General features: G+C 40.3%; 1 protein-coding gene across 3 annotated transcripts in view; it reads right to left on the bottom strand.

Moving 5' to 3' along the window:
- Positions 1-12,445, bottom strand: part of pak6.L (p21 protein (Cdc42/Rac)-activated kinase 6 L homeolog) — a 53,007-nt gene extending 40,562 nt beyond the window's left edge. The window contains exons 1-3 of one of the 3 annotated variants that reach the window (XM_041573375.1): positions 12,317-12,445; positions 11,421-11,563; positions 513-605 (exon numbers count right to left, since the gene is read on the bottom strand). The gene's annotated coding sequence lies outside the window, so the exon portion shown is untranslated. Of the gene's footprint in view, positions 1-512; positions 606-6,053; positions 6,210-11,420; positions 11,598-12,316 lie in introns of those variants that run through there. The other 2 variants (XM_018231224.2, XM_041573376.1) reach the window with 2 other exon arrangements.
- Between the last annotated feature and the right edge of the window lie 3,418 nt (positions 12,446-15,863).

Raw genomic sequence — 15,863 nt, 5'->3', positions numbered from 1 at the left:
ACCTCCCAGTTAGGAGCAGGGTGCCCGTGACAAGTAATGGGGAAGATTGTATAAGCGGGTAGAGGCTCATAGGGTGGGGCCAGTCTGTCTGTTATACATAGTGAGAATATCCTGGTAATGAGTCCTTACTGTTTATATATAATATATAACTAGAAGTTACAGGGAACTCATTTTGAGACTCCCACTACATTTTGGAATACATTTTTCAAAACATATATAAAACTGCTCATCAGTCAGTGCCCCACTGGCACCCCAGCAATGGCAGGGTCTTCCTACTTTATAGTTGCGCCGCTACAATGATCTTCAGATGTAAACCTACAGCCTATTCTGCTCAGTTCCAGTTTGGTGCAGTGGGCTTATGGCTCTGAAGAGTTTTTTTTTACTCTGTGACAGAATGCACAGAAGGGAAGAGGGTGAACATGCTAGTTCTCTGTTCCATTCTGAGCAGGTTAGATGTTCCCACTCGGTGCCCTGTGCCGCCAGCCAATGAAACCAAAGTCTTTTCCACTTACCTGCAGGACGAGGTCTTGTCAGGCTTCAAGCTCCGTGTAGTTGCTGGTTCTCTTCCCTTGCTGTTCTGAACCTGACTGCAAGCTCCTGCTTGTCTGTAAGAGGGAGAGACATGACATTACTTTGCCTCCTCAGGGGGGGAAAACACAGCATTGATTGTCTTAACCCTTTTACTGCCTCAGTCACTTTAAATGCATTGTCACAACTTGGGGAGTAAAGGTCAGATTTCCTCCCACTAATAAAACAGGCAAGGTGACCAGAGCTGTCATGAAAGCAGGAGACACTTACAGTGTGCTGGCTGAGGGAACAATACAGCCTACAATTGAGCTCTGAAGTGCTCGTATAGCCCAGTATTGTGAATGTATGGATAGAGAATTAATACCATGTATTAGTTTGTGTACTCTCAGAAGAATTAATATCATGTATTAGTTTGTGCACTCTCAGAAGAATTAATATATTGTATTAGGTTGTGCACTCTCAGAGTGACTTATATGCTAGGACTGAGAGAACAGGCAGTACTGTCGCTCCCTGCAAGTTTAGGCAGTGAAAAGAACTTGAACTTAAAGAGGCCCTGTGGTTGTACTGCATTCTGCCTGCACAGTGATCAGCAAGGTCATAAAGTCACAGCAGCATAGTTACAACTAACTGAAACTTTCAACGGCAGCTAATATAAATTACAATGGTGGTTGCAATACTACAACTATCTCTATCATACAGCTTTCTTTGTTTGTAGGGGATGATGGAAGTTACTGTTAAATTCTATTAGAGTTTCCACTTATTCATGACAAGCCAGGGACAGAACTAGGGAGCAAAGCTGTGGGGGGGGGGGACAGGCACCCTTCTCTGCCTCCTACCCCCTAGTCTGGTCCCCTCTCTCCACTCTCATGCCTGGCTGTTCCCTCTATTCGCGCTTGTGCATGCTCCTATTCGCATGTGTATGGGAATGGTAGGTGATGCGACTGGCCTGGTTGCCTAGGGTGCCTGGCTGGCCTGGCCCGGCGCTGCCTGTAAATTATATCCTTATTAACAGTGTTTAGTGATGTCATCAGGTGTAACTGGTGCTTACACAAGACTTCTGTATTTAGATAAATTAGGTTCTCACTGTTGTAAAATATAAGGATATTACAAGTCATCTCAGAGTTCCATGACCTGAATAAAAACACTCTACCTTCGGCCTTTTGCCTTTTTAATGGTCATGGAAAACCTCAGTGATTTATAATATCCTTATATTTTACAATAAATGGGTACATTATTGCTGTATTATGGGTGCACTGAATCCAGGAAAACAGCACTTTTTGCACTAAGCCATTTCATACTGAACGGAATTCAAAACCTTAAATTCATATGATGCTAAAACTTTGAACAATGTCATTTATGATGACATTATTTATGTCAGGTTGGTATTAGGCAGATCATTTGTTGAGGATTCAGCATTTTGTTATTCAGTGGAACTTAAATTTCGGCTAGAATAAATCCCATGTGCCGTAAGCCTAAAGGTACTGTCTGCTGAAATACACAGGGCAAAAAATCAGCCCCTACGTGGGCATTAGCCTCCTCTCTTGCCTGCACCCAGAACCATTGTGTCGACTTGGGTGCAGACACAGGCAGGAGGCTAATACCTGTGTAGGGGCTGATTTTCTGCAGTAGCCTTAAGCTGCTAATTCCACATTCTGTACCATCTGTGCCTATTTGTTTTCTACTCTGGGACTTGCCTATTAGCAGACACACAGAGCAGATATTAGCTGTATTTTTGGGCCTATACCCTCTCTGTGTGTCAGCTAACAGGCTGCTTTGGGGTGTTTCGATGAACACCCATGGAAGGTATGAATGGCAGCAGAACACTTTATAAATAAGACAACCTGTCCACCATTAGCCTTAGAGGCAGAGTTAACAAAAGTCATGTTAAAGTGCCTTGGACATAAGTGATCTAAAAAGCTTACCTGAACTTTACTTTATTTCTTTGTGGCTTCCCAATTATGTGTTTTTCTATTCTGCCTGTCTATAATTTGGTTAATTCAGTTTCCAGTCACTGACCATAGCAATTACAAGGTCCACTGATTACAAGACTAGAGTTTTATTATTAGTGCCATTTATCTTTCCATTCTGACCTTTCCCATTCTTTTTACCATCTCAGAATAAAGGGCCAGCAATGTTACAAATCAATTATAAAAAATATATATATATATATATATCCTCACATGCTCGCATTCAAGACTTTGGAAGGGCTGCACCCCTCCTCTGGAACGCTCTCCCACGATCTGTCCGACTTTCTCCCAACCTTTCTGCTTTCAAAAATCTCTGAAAACGCACTTCTTTCGAGAAGCCTACCCTCACTCTGCTTAACTACCAAACGCAACACCACATACAACACCACATTTCTCACCCACTTACTTCGATCTTGCCCACTCCCACACCTTGTGTATTACTCCCTTCCCTTTAGACTGTATGCCTATGCATAGGGCCTTCCTCACCTCTTTGTACCTGTATTGATTGTGATGTTTGTTACTCCATATATTCTATGTATGTAATTCATGTGATGTAGTTCTATAATCACAGTTACTTTACAGTGCTACGCAATATGTTGGCGCTATATAAATACATGTTAATAATAATAAAATAATAATATATATATATATATATATATATATCTATATATCTATATATATATATATATATATATATATATATATATATATATATATATATATATATATATATAGTATCTGTTCAACCAGCACCTACAATATACCAGAGAGGTTTTCATTCTGTAGAAAGCATGAATGGCATTTTACCCCATTAATATTCCTGTGTGAGAACTAAAACCATTATATTGTACACAACTTTTCTGTATCCAGTATGCAAATGTGTTTCCTATAGCCGGCTTCTAATTTGAATGGTTGTCTACATTGCTACACAGCAGCTTATTTATATAAATAAGGACCTCTGTGAGGAAATGGAATCTCTGCTACATTAACTAATTACCCAGTATGTTCCAACAGAGCTGGTGGCTTTAGTCTTACCCAAGGTTCTCAAGCATCCCTTGAGTGAGTTTAGGCTTAGCACATGTGCCATATAGAAATATATAAAAGCATACCTCCCAACTGTCTTGTTTTTCACGGGACAGTCCTGATTTATGACTCAACCCCCAGTCCCAGATTGCTACTGAAATGTCCCTACTTTCTCTTTTATCCCCTGCACTGAAGGGCCAGAAAAAGATCAAAGTTTCTAAAACTTAATTGGCTTTTGGCAGAGAGCCCAAAATACATGCAGGTGCACTAAGAAACTTTTTTAAACTTAGATTCTATTTAATTTAAGCAGGTATTTTGGGGAAACTGTGACTTGCAGCTTAAAGGACAATCCACCTTCATTATCAGAACTGTAATAACAAATAAAACATGGCCCTAAAACACCCAGAAATTATTATTTTTGTAAAATAGACATGGTAATTAGGGGGTGTGACCATAAAATTGGTGTGGTTAAAATGTTGTCCCTCTTTCTATTTTTTAAATGTTGGGGGGGGTATGATAAAAGTTCTGAAATGCACTTGAGCAGAGGACACCTGGAAGCCTAAGGCAATATGGCGTCAGACTGCTCTGCAGAAACATACCCCATGTTGGGTCAAATTTTTAAAGAATAGGAGCACTGGCCGCCTGGTTATGAGATAATTGATTAAGGTGACTTGGGGGTGCCTAACAAAATGGCACACAATGAGTTCAATTCTGCTTCTCCTTTAATTGACAAAGTTGAGAGCCACAGAAAACAAAATCACAAAACTAGAACCTATAAGAAATACTCCCCCACTCCTCCTGAAATGCTAAGTCCAAACCTTTTGCTGAGCTGTAAGGAGCTGTAGAATTTACCCAAGACTTTAAAAATCTCTATTGGATTTCCTTTTTCATGAGCACTGTGCACTATTGAGGGCAATGACCTGATCAAGCTGGAGGCTGCATAAATCATGGTACAGTAAAGAAAGGATGTAGTGCATTTTTTTAAGAAACAGAATGTTATTTGTAGGTCTGACGACATTCTGTAACTACTCTCATATTTACTTTGCTTACTCACCCTTTGAACAAGTATTACAATTTAAATGCCGGTGTTTCCCATTATATTCATCAACATATGCATTGTCACAGCTCTATACTAATTATAATAGCAGCCATGGGCAATGACTACTAATGCTGGCCAAACAGTCATGCTGTCTGGCTGTTTAGTCTTGAAACTAAGCCCATGTAAGGGCCCGGAGGCTCCAGTAAAGTTGAGGACCAAGGAAGAAGCAGCAAGTCCAACACAGTTCGCGGTATAAAAGGGTTCATGAAGAAGAGTAATCAAAGTCCAGGCAAAAGGGTCAATACAGGCAGCAAAGTTTCAGAATCGATGAAAACAGGCCGAGGTCAAACACAGGAATCAGAAATAGCAGTTTGAAAGTCACAGCCAGGAACACACAAGGAGAACCTATAATTGGGCAATGACAGGAGTGATCAGGCGTCTTATATAGGCTTCTTTGGTGCTAAAGAGCTGTGATGACGTCATGACGATGGCGTCCTGCCGTTTTGTACATTCTGCCGCCAAGATGCTGCATCCGTTATGACGCTGGCGTTGAAATGCTGCGCACATTTGACACATTGGTGTCAGAGCATGCCACGTGGGATCCCTGGACACCACCATCTTGTCTCATCGGAGCGGAACCCTTACAGTCCATAAGCCAGTTTCATAACCACTGTGCGTGTTGGTGCTCTCATGCAATATCTCTAAGAGGTACAGTATAGTCCTGCAATCTGAAAATGTGGTCCCTGTCACTGATCAGATAAATGCAAAGCTGTCATCCACATGTATGGCCAAATTATACCAAACCATCAGACACTTTTTGGGTCAATGACAATTTCTCTGGCACTGGCTAGGTCTTTCACATCTGGGCAAATTTACACAAGTCTTTTTTGTAACCATCTAACAATGTTAAAGGTGAACTATCACGATGAAAATGAAAATTTAATATAAGCTTCAGCATACTGAAATAAGGAACTTTCTGTTGGATCTAACTGTCAGTGAATATCTGACACCCAACTGCTGCTGAAGACAGAATGAAGAGAAACAGGTGCTGAGAGAGGAATCATGAAGATAAACTTGATTATTTCAGAAAGAATGCAGAATATTTAATTGATTGTATTTAGAAAGTTTCTTATTTCAGTATGAGGAAGCTTATATTTAATTTTGATTTTTGTGATAGATCCCCTTTAACATATTTGTCAGTGCCATTTATTCCTGCTGCTAAATGTACATAGGCATTTGCCCCCACCAGCTCAATATCCTGTTATTAAACATTCCCATATATGCCCCCTCCCCAAATGTACCCTCTTTCTAAATACAGGTAGGATTTTCACCCCAGAACTGCCTTTACATATACAGTCATATATAAAATCGAACTTACATGCACTCACAAAGCTAAAGCTGTAGCACCCACCTCTTCTATGAACCCATATTAGCCAGCACAGACTGTGTTTATAACATACCTCCTGTTTACCAGTTCCACCGCAGTATATAATTACCTTTCCTGCATCACTTTAATCCTGCAGCTCCCTCCAAAATGCCATCTGTTCAGCTTGTTCCCCAAAGTGCCAGAGACATGACAAAGCAAAGCAATTTACTCAGCACGTTTGTCTGCTGGAATATGGATCCCGTGAGAACATAAGTCAGAAATAGCTGTTGTGACACAGATTCGCACAACGCAATTAGGCACGGGTATGAATGTATGCACAAAATATAGACAACTCACTGGGGTAACATGCAAAGTGCATTATCAGTCTGTGCCCCCTGTACCTTCCGAAACTGCAGCAGCTGAAGGGTCTGCCTCCTCTATAGCAACACCCTGCAAAAAACACTACCTTCGACGAGCCCCAATAACAGTAAAACTAGTCTGTATATGGGATCTGATCAACGGTTACTGATCAAAAAATAAAAAAAAATTAGAGCAAAACTTAAGATTTTCACATAGAAATACGATTAGCAGCTACCACCCTACATACCCCAGGCAATTATAGTTTTAATTCTTATTTTTTATTTTCTACAGTGAAAAGGAATAAGAAGATTTCATGTGTAAAAATGAATATCAAATAGCTCAATGTCCATACCTGAAGATGAGTTCCGCCGAATCCCTACATCAAACAGCCACACTAAAACACAATGGAGCAGTGGCAATCAATACAGCCTCATTGTGTATTGTATTCATATAATCAGTTTGTTCTCTAATTCCTTGAATGGCTTCCCTTAAACTGGCTATAGACGCAAATATGTGATCGTACAAATCGAGGATTTGTACGATTTTCAGACCGTGTGTGGAGAGTCCCGAACATTTTTCGTCCGGCGGAGATCGGTCATTTGGTCGATCGGACAGGTTAAAAGATTTCTGTCGGCTGCCGATATTATCTCTGCGTGTATTGCCGATCGTACGATTTTCAGTGGGAGACTGTCAGCAGCTTTGGTTGGACATAACTATCGTACGATTGCTGTCAGGGGCAGAACATCGGCTGATCTGTTCTTTTACTACTTTATTTGATCTGAATGGTTAGTGGCAGGTCGGGAGATGGGGAAGTCCGATTGTTCTATGATTCGTACGATTGGATCTTTACATCTATGGTAGGGTTGCCACCTGACCGGTATTTTTCCGGCCTGGCCGGTAAAAATTATGGTTGATCCAAATGTTATTAATAGGTTAAAAAGATAAATAAATTGGAAGGCCGGTATTTTTTTCCAGAAAAGGTGGCAACCATAGTCTATGGCCATCTTTAAAGTATAATTTTCCTATCAGCTGAAATTCATGTATTCCTGCCAGAAAGACTCCTCTGTAACCATTTGTGAGGCCTGTGCAATGTAAAAGATTAATGTGACACCCTATAACACCAAAAAGGAGTTCTAGGTATAGTTTGAAGGTGTATTCTGACATATGAGACATCCGTATTGAAAGAGAAATTTATGGCAAACTAGGTGTGTCAGTACTGCCAGTTCCAAAGTAGATAAATATATCAAAGGCTTAGATCTGTCAAAACAGACATGCCTTGCTGGATCTCATTAGCCCCAAGCAAAAAACAATCATCTTCACTTCCCCTACTCAGCACCTAACCTTCAACTCATGTCTAGTAAATCTGTAGAGGAAAGAACTTTAACATCTAAGCTAGAAGCGCAAAGATTCATTACCATGAACCAGTTAAATCTGTTCTGTCAGTTGATTTGATGGGGAATACTGGGAGTTGCAGTTCGCAGCAACTAGAAAACCCTCCGTCATGATTATCACCAGTCTCCACTGTGTAAAAAACGTTGTACATTTTTTACAAGTATTTTATCTTAGTGACTTCCACCGGAAGCAATGTAAAATAACGGCAGCAAATCGCATTGTGTAAATTCAAACACACCTTGATAAATTTGCCATTATTTTACACTGTGAATTTCATTTGACACAGCATAATAAAAATGCCCCTTAGGGCTCGTCCACACGAGGAGATTCGGGGAGATTTTGTCGCCTGGCGACTAATCGCCTCGTCTTTTAAGCGACTATCTCCCCGAACTGCCTCAGCGTTTTTCCCCATAGGCTAGAATGAAAAGTCGCCTGCGCTAATGCACACGCGGCAATGAGTTTTCTATAGTCGCCCGAAGTTGCCTCACTGAATCTCCTCGTGTGGCCTTACCCTTAGTCTTGATGCAGGTGGGCAGTAACCACAAGTTTTATAGATGTAACTTTAAATGGCTTGCTCACCTTTAAATTAACTTTTAGTGTTATGTAGAGAATGATATTCTGAGACAATTTGCAATTGGTTTCAATTTTTATTACTTGCGGTTTTTGAGTTTTTAAGCTTTCAGCAGCTCTCCAGTTTGCTATTTCAGTGATCTGGTTGCTAGGGTCCAGATTACCCCAGCAACAATGCTTTGATTTGAATAAAAGACTGGAATATGAATAGGAGAGACCTGAATAGAAAGAGTATTAATAAAAAGTGGCAATAACAATACATTTGAAGCCAAACAGAGCATTTGTTAGTGACCCCCATTTGAAAGCCAGAAAGAGTCAGAAAAAGAAGGCAAATCATTCAAAAACTATAAAAATAAAATAAAAAATTAAGGCGAACTGAAAATTTGCTTAGAATTAAGCTGGCCACAGACGCAAAGATCCGATCATACAAATCAACGTACATCAGACTTCCCCATCTCCCGACCTGCCACTAAACATTCAGATCAAATAAAGTACAAAAGAACAGATGAGCCGATGTTCTGCCCCTGACACCAATCGTACGATAGTTATGTCCGACAAAGCTGGTGACAGTCTCCCACTGAAAATAGTATGATCGGCAATACACGCAGAGATATTACCCACAGCCGACAGAAATCTTTTAACCTGACTGCTCGACCAAACGACCGATCTCCGCCGGATGAAAAATTTCGGGACTCTCCACGGTCCGAAAATCGTACGAATCCTTGATTTGTACGATCAGATCTTTGCCTCTATGGCCAGCTTTAGTCTTCTATAACATACTAAAAGTTAACTGAAAGGTGAACCACCCTTTTAATTTCAATGTAATGGATACAAAAAACTAACATTTTGCAACAAAACAAAACAAAATGCCCCTGTGAAGGATTTCTTTGTCCGTTTGCTTTCTAGTTTTTTCAGGCTGAGAGAAGCGGGGTGGTGCAGTTTTCTCCTGATAGGAGCACCGGCATGGGGTGCTAGGTAAGTAAATTTAATCACTTGGGGGCCTAACTTTTGGCACCCCCAAGTGTAAAAGGACTTTAAGTCTACTAGAAAATCATGTAAACATTACATAATCCCAATAGGCTGGTTTTGCCTCCAATATGGATTAATTGTATCTTAGTTTGGATCAAGTACAAGGTACTGTTTTATTATTACAGAGAAAAAGGAAATAATTTTTAAAAATTTAGAATTTTTGGATAAAATGGAGTCTACAGGAAATGGCATTTCCTTAATTTGGAATTTTCTGGATAATGGATCCCATAACTGTACACATTTCCCAAGACATGATCTTGAAGGTTAGTGATCAGAGTTCCAAAAGAATGAAAATCCCACAGTTAAACTCGCCAGGGAAGCTTTTTTTGCTGCCCCTGTTAAATGATTTTATAAAATGACCCTGGATGTTAGATATGATTTCCAAGTAAATGAGATGGTACATCTGGGTCACCTTGGTAGCCTTTTTTCAAATCAGTGACGACACACTAGGTATTTTCATTTCTGATACACGTAGCAGCAAGAAAAATGTGTATGTTTACGACGCCAAAAAGAAGCTGTCATTTTATTGATGCTGTCACTAGCTGGATGTATATATACATCATTCAGCTCTCCAGCACTTGAAGAACTACATGAGAACTGCAAATCCAAAGTGCCAAACATTGCTTATTCCAGGCATAAATCAAGGTTATTCGCTTTAACAGCTTGTCAGTGAAAGAATATTTGTTTGACAGATCATGTTTACATGCTAAGGCTGCCTCCCATTTGTTTGTGGCACAAGAAGCATTAGCCAAAGTGACCCACTTTTACTTTTCTAACTTTAGGGCATGCAGCCTTCTCCATCCTCAGCAGACCTTCTTGAAGAAAAGGGTAAAATGACCAGAAACATGGAGTGATCAGAAAGAACTTGGGGTTTAATAGTGTACAGATTTCAAGCAAGATCAGGTAATTCAGACAATTATCAGGGGTAATATATTCTAATCCAAGTAGAAAAATGTTGTTTCCCTGGCTATAGATCTTAAACCTTTGGGTAGGGGCTAAAATTAGGTCCCCTATCTGTTTAGATCCACGAGCCAGTGAAATTGTCTTCTGCAGACAATTGTAGTTAAAAGTAGATCATTAATCAGATACCAAATCTTATGTCCGGAGAAGGAATCCCAGAATCTCATCCGAAAGAGGTTAATTGGGTGGTTCACCTATATAACTTATAGAATGGCTTATTCTAGTCAAGTTTTCAAATGGCCTTCATTTTTTCTTCTTTATAGTTTTTGAATTATTTGCCTTTTTCTTCTGGCTCTTTTCAGCTTTCAAACGGGGGTCACTGACCCCATCTAAAAAACAAATGCTCTGTAAGGCTACGGATTTATTATTATTGCTACTTATTATCTACTCATCTTTCTATTCAGGTGTCTCCTATTATTCCAGTCTCTTATTTAAATCAATCCATGGTTGCATTAAATCAATGCATGGTTGCATTAAATCAATGCATGGTTGGTGAAATTGCAAACTGGAGAGCAGCTGAATAAAAAGCTTAATAGCTCACAAACCACAAATAATAAAAAATGAAAACCAATTGGAAATTGTCTCAGAATTTCACTCTCTACATCCGTACTAAAAGTTCATTAAACCCAGCAACCCCTATAAGAAAACGTGCTATAGATCAGTAAATACTGATCTCACCTTTGGAATTTTTTTCTGAATCCCATTTAAACACCAATACATTATAAAAAATGCTACACACAGATATATTGATCTCCCCATACACTTCTCTCTTAGAATGTCTATTTTTCTTTTCTTTAAGGGCTGATTCATGTAATAACACTGTAAACTTCCTTTAACACATTGCATACCTATCATATGGTGAATTCAAAGCTACTTATTGCAATAAAATAACCAACACAACAAGAGATCATTCCCCTGTCCTAAAATCAGATATATTTGTCTAAGGAGAAAGAATACTTTCAATAATATAGTTAATTTCTCTTGCTCAAAGGAAAGATTATGTCTTTAATGCTGTTAATCTTATTGTTCAGGCTTTGAAGAAGTTATAGGAAAGTTCTAACATTGCAAAGTTATACATCCTGTATCCAAGCCTAAAACTCCCAAATGCCTAAGATTTTGTTATCCCTGTTTGATTAATTTTAACCTCAGCAGCAATTTTCATTGTGTAGAAGATTTTATGCAGTACCTGTGCCGGAGAAGCTTGCCCCCCGCTTATGGTAGGCTCCACTAAATTGGCCACGGTGTCATATTTTTCTCAATACCAATAGCAGTTTATGGCAGAGGTGCTTTCCACATTCAGAGCCGGAACAACTGCTGAGCTTCTTCTCTCTGGAGCAAAAATCAAAGGATAAAAATCTTCTCTTCTTCATTTACAGCTTAAATTAAAAAAACAATCAAACAAAAAAAAACAGTGTTTAAAACTGGTTGAAAGTAAAGAAAAACCAAAAATACTCCCCTAAACTCCCATTTACAATAGAAGATATCTGCTTTGAACGTCTCCCATCCAACCTGTTCTTTTTTGGCACGGTCTGACTCAAACGTTGCCTGGGAATTTTACTACGGCCTCCAGTTGCCATGGGGAAGCAGCTGATGTCATTGGCATGAATGAGACCCTGTGAAATTCACAATTGAAATAGAAACACTTGGCCTGCTTAACCCCTTACAGGCCAGGGGTGGGGGCGTGCTAAACAATGACTATAGCCAAGTATTTTCTGGATCTTATTTTTTTTTATTATTATTAATAGGGGGTTAATAAAGCTTCAGATGCTGGATCTATATGTTATTTGAGCCAGCATTTAATGGGTTAACCTATAATACTCTCCTTCATCCCCTTGTGTCATCTCTGTGTTATTTCCATTTGCTCAGTGTACAAGGAATAGCATTAAATATACACATGGATGCTAGCTAATACTAATATTTGATTATGACCAGCACTAGAGACTAAGGAACAGATGGATCTGCCTTGGAATACTAAGTAAAAGTTATTTCTCATGCACAATATGCTGACATAACAAGGATTGTATATGGTATGAAGCCTCAAGCTGCTGCTCCTGATGTCTTGAGAGCGCTGTCCTTACTTACCCTTGCCAGGTATCCCTTCAGACGTCAACCTAGAAATCATTTTTGACTGGTAGCATATTCGCCTTTGCTTGACTGCACTCAAAAGAGGAGATTCATTCGCCCCAGAGATCTACAAATGCACTATATTTAGCCCTATGTGTTATAAGGACTTGGTAAATCTTCATAAATCTCTGGAAGCTTGCTAGTACTGCCAGCACGTTGGTCAGAATGGCCGCAGCATGCCGGATAGCCTTTTGGACAGCAGTTTAATCAATCTGTTTATGAATATGAATGTGCAACATATCTCTTCATTATTTAAAAAGAGGAAGAGGAGATATGGGCTGGGGGAGGGAGCTGGAGATAGGGATGGGAACGAAGGGAATGGGCAGGAGGTAGAAAAAAAGCAAGAGGAAGCAGTGGTGGAGGAGGTGGAAGGGGAAGTAAAAGGAACAGGAAACAGATTAATGGGTTAATGAGGAAGTGGGGTCAGGAAGTAAACACTGAGCACCTATGCAGGGTCACGTGGTTTTCTGTTAGCTTGTTACTGACATGCTGCTGATTGGAGGAGACTCAGCACAGTAGTAAAAAAAATTAGTGAGGAGAGAATAATAATAAACTGCAGGCAAGGGCAGATGGAGGGATACGTGGGAAAAGAAATCACTAATAACAACGTGGGGGAAATCAAAAATAGCTCCACAACAATAACATGGTTGATCAGCAAATGCTGCCTTTTACAAGCCCCAAAACCCCACTGACAGCTGTCCAACCCTGCACTCACAGAAGAGACAGTCATAGTTCAGAATGTTTGAAGTTTTGCCCAACACAGCCAATAGAAAGCTCGGCCCCAAGCCTTGTGTGGAGATAGGATTGCCACCTGGTCGGTAAAAATTATGGTTGATCCCAATGTTATTAATATTGAAAAAAGATCAATATATAGGTATTTTTTTCCAGAAAAGGTGGCAACCCTAGGTGGAGATATGACCGGCTATATTGTGGGGATTTGTAACAGTTCCTAATGTCTCTGAAGGGTTAAGGCTGAATTTGTCCAGATGATGCTTAGAAGCATTTTGGAGTTGTTTCCATGGAAACCTTCTTTGCTGCATTAAATATCAAAGTAAGAGATTGGAGGAGAAGATGCTACTGAGCTCTAACTGTGGCAGTGACTAAGTGTCGGCCTTGTTTCCCGCCCCTGACAAATGTATATATCCACCTATAGGGATGTAGCGAACGTCGGAAAAAAAGTTCGCGAACATACTTGCGCAAAAATGCGAGCGGTTCGCGAACGGTTCGCGAACCCCATAGACTTCAATGGGAAGGCGAACTTTAACATCTAGAAAAGACATTTCTGGCCAGAAAAATGATTTTAAAGTTGTTTAAAGGGTGCAACGACCTGGACAGTGGCATGCCAGAGGGGGATCAAGGGCAAAAATGTATCTGAAAAATCTGCCTGTGTGTGCTTGGAAGAGATAGTGTAGGGGGAGAGCTGTTAGTGATTTCAGGGACAGATGATAGTAAGTTTGCTGGCTAGTAATCTGCTTGATACTGCTCTGTATTGGAGGGACAGAAGTCTGCAGGGATTTGAGGGACATTTTAGCTTAGGTAGCTTTGCTGGCTAGTAATCTACTGTTCTCTTTAAACAACTGCCATACGTTGACCTTGTAGGCATTGTTTGCCCAGTTTTTTTGGACGCAGCCACTGAAGCACAGTTGCCAGAAAAAATATGCCATATAAATGCTGAAAATAGTCATTTTTCGCCATACGTTGACCTTGTAGACATTGTTTGCCCAGTTTTTTTGGACGCAGCCACTGAAGCACAGTTGCCAGAAAAAATATGCCATATAAATGCTGAAAATAGTAATTTTTCGCCATACGTTGACCTTGTAGGCATTGTTTGCCCAGTTTTTTTGGCCACAGCCACTGAAGCACAGAGGCCAGAAAAAATATGCCATATAAATGCTGAAAATAGTCATTTTTTTGGTCGCAGCCACTGAAGCACAGTTGCCAGAAAAATTATGCCATATAAATGCTGAAAATATAAATTTTTTTGGTTGCACGGGTTGAAGAAAACAGTGTGCAAATAATGCCTACAAGGCCAACGTATACACTACTACAGCGGTGGATACGGATTACGTAAAATATATTATGGCTGCTTGAAAAAAGTGACTCCGGTGTTTTTTCTGGAGACGGTAATATTATGGATATTTAGACAGAATGTGAACAAGGTCACACAGCTCGATGGCGGGTTGAAGAAAACAGTGTGCAAATAATGCCTACAGGGCAAATAATGCCTAAAAGGTCAACTTATACACTACTACAGCGGTAGTCAAATAAAAAAAAGTAAAATAAAAAAAAAATGAATATTAAAAAAAAAAATTAAAGTTGGTGCTGCTGAACTACTAGGAGCAGCAGATTAGCACACCAGTCCCACTCCCCAACACTGCTAGACTAATAGCACTGGGCTCTTATAGTAGTAGTAGTAGTAGTAGTAGTAAAACAACAAAAAAATAAATAAAAGCAGTCCTTACAAGGACTACTGTTATTGCAGCAGTCAGCAGATGAGATCAGAAGCAGGACAGCTGCCCACTGCAGCTACATACAGAGCACTGCAGTAGAAGGTAGATTACTAGCCAGCAAAGCTACCTAAGCTAAAATGTCCCTCAAACCCCTGCAGACTTCTGTCCCTCCAATAACAGAGCAGTATCAAAACGATTACTAGCCAGCAAACTTTCAACTGTCCCTGAAATCACTAACAGGCAGCAGCTCTCTCCCTACACTATCTCTTCAGCACACACAGGCAGAGTGAAAAAACGCTGCAGGGCTTCGGTTTTTATAGGGAAGGGGAGTGGTCCAGGGGAGAGCTTCCTGATTGGCTGCCATGTACCTGCTGGTCTGGGGTGAGAGGGCAAAAAAAGCGCCAACAATGGCGAACCCAAATGGCGAACGTCGCGCGACGTTCGCGAACTTCCGGCGAGCGCGAACACCCGATGTTCGCGCGAACAAGTTCGCCGGCGAACAGTTCGCGACATCTCTATCCACCTATTGTATTAAATATAATGGGATGCAATCTCCAGCACCCGAAATAGAACACTGTAAGTAGAGACAATAGAGGCCCACCAGCTGCTGGCGGCCCCAGATGCATACGGTTGCCTGACTGATATGCAATCAAAATGAAGTGTGTGTGCAAAACGAATCCTCTTCCCAAAGGGTTTGGGGCCTAAAAGGATTTTGCTGCAAGGCTCGGTCCTTTCTAATGACCATAAGGCATGTTCCAAGGATTTGGCAAAATAATATGGGTTAAAAATTTTGTCTTTATAAAATAAAAAATGCATTTATGTATCCACAAAACATTTTAGTGCATTATCTGCAGCCGGTTCTCCTTCAGTCCAAACAGCTTTATATTCCCACCCACAACCTATGCCCGAGGGTATTTTTGTTTGCACAGTAAACATTAAGTATACCCAGCTATGATACCTCATGTCTGGCCCCTGAGTTGGGATGAGTTAATCACAGCATTAAAGAGCTATGGGGAAATGTTAAAAACAAACCAGTCAGCATGTTCCAGGCCACA

Source organism: Xenopus laevis, chromosome 8L (genome assembly GCF_017654675.1).
Source record: "Xenopus laevis strain J_2021 chromosome 8L, Xenopus_laevis_v10.1, whole genome shotgun sequence".
Lineage (NCBI taxonomy): Eukaryota > Metazoa > Chordata > Amphibia > Anura > Pipidae > Xenopus > Xenopus laevis.
Note: the sequence above shows the minus strand (reverse complement) of the source record. Positions and strands in the feature narration are given on the sequence as shown.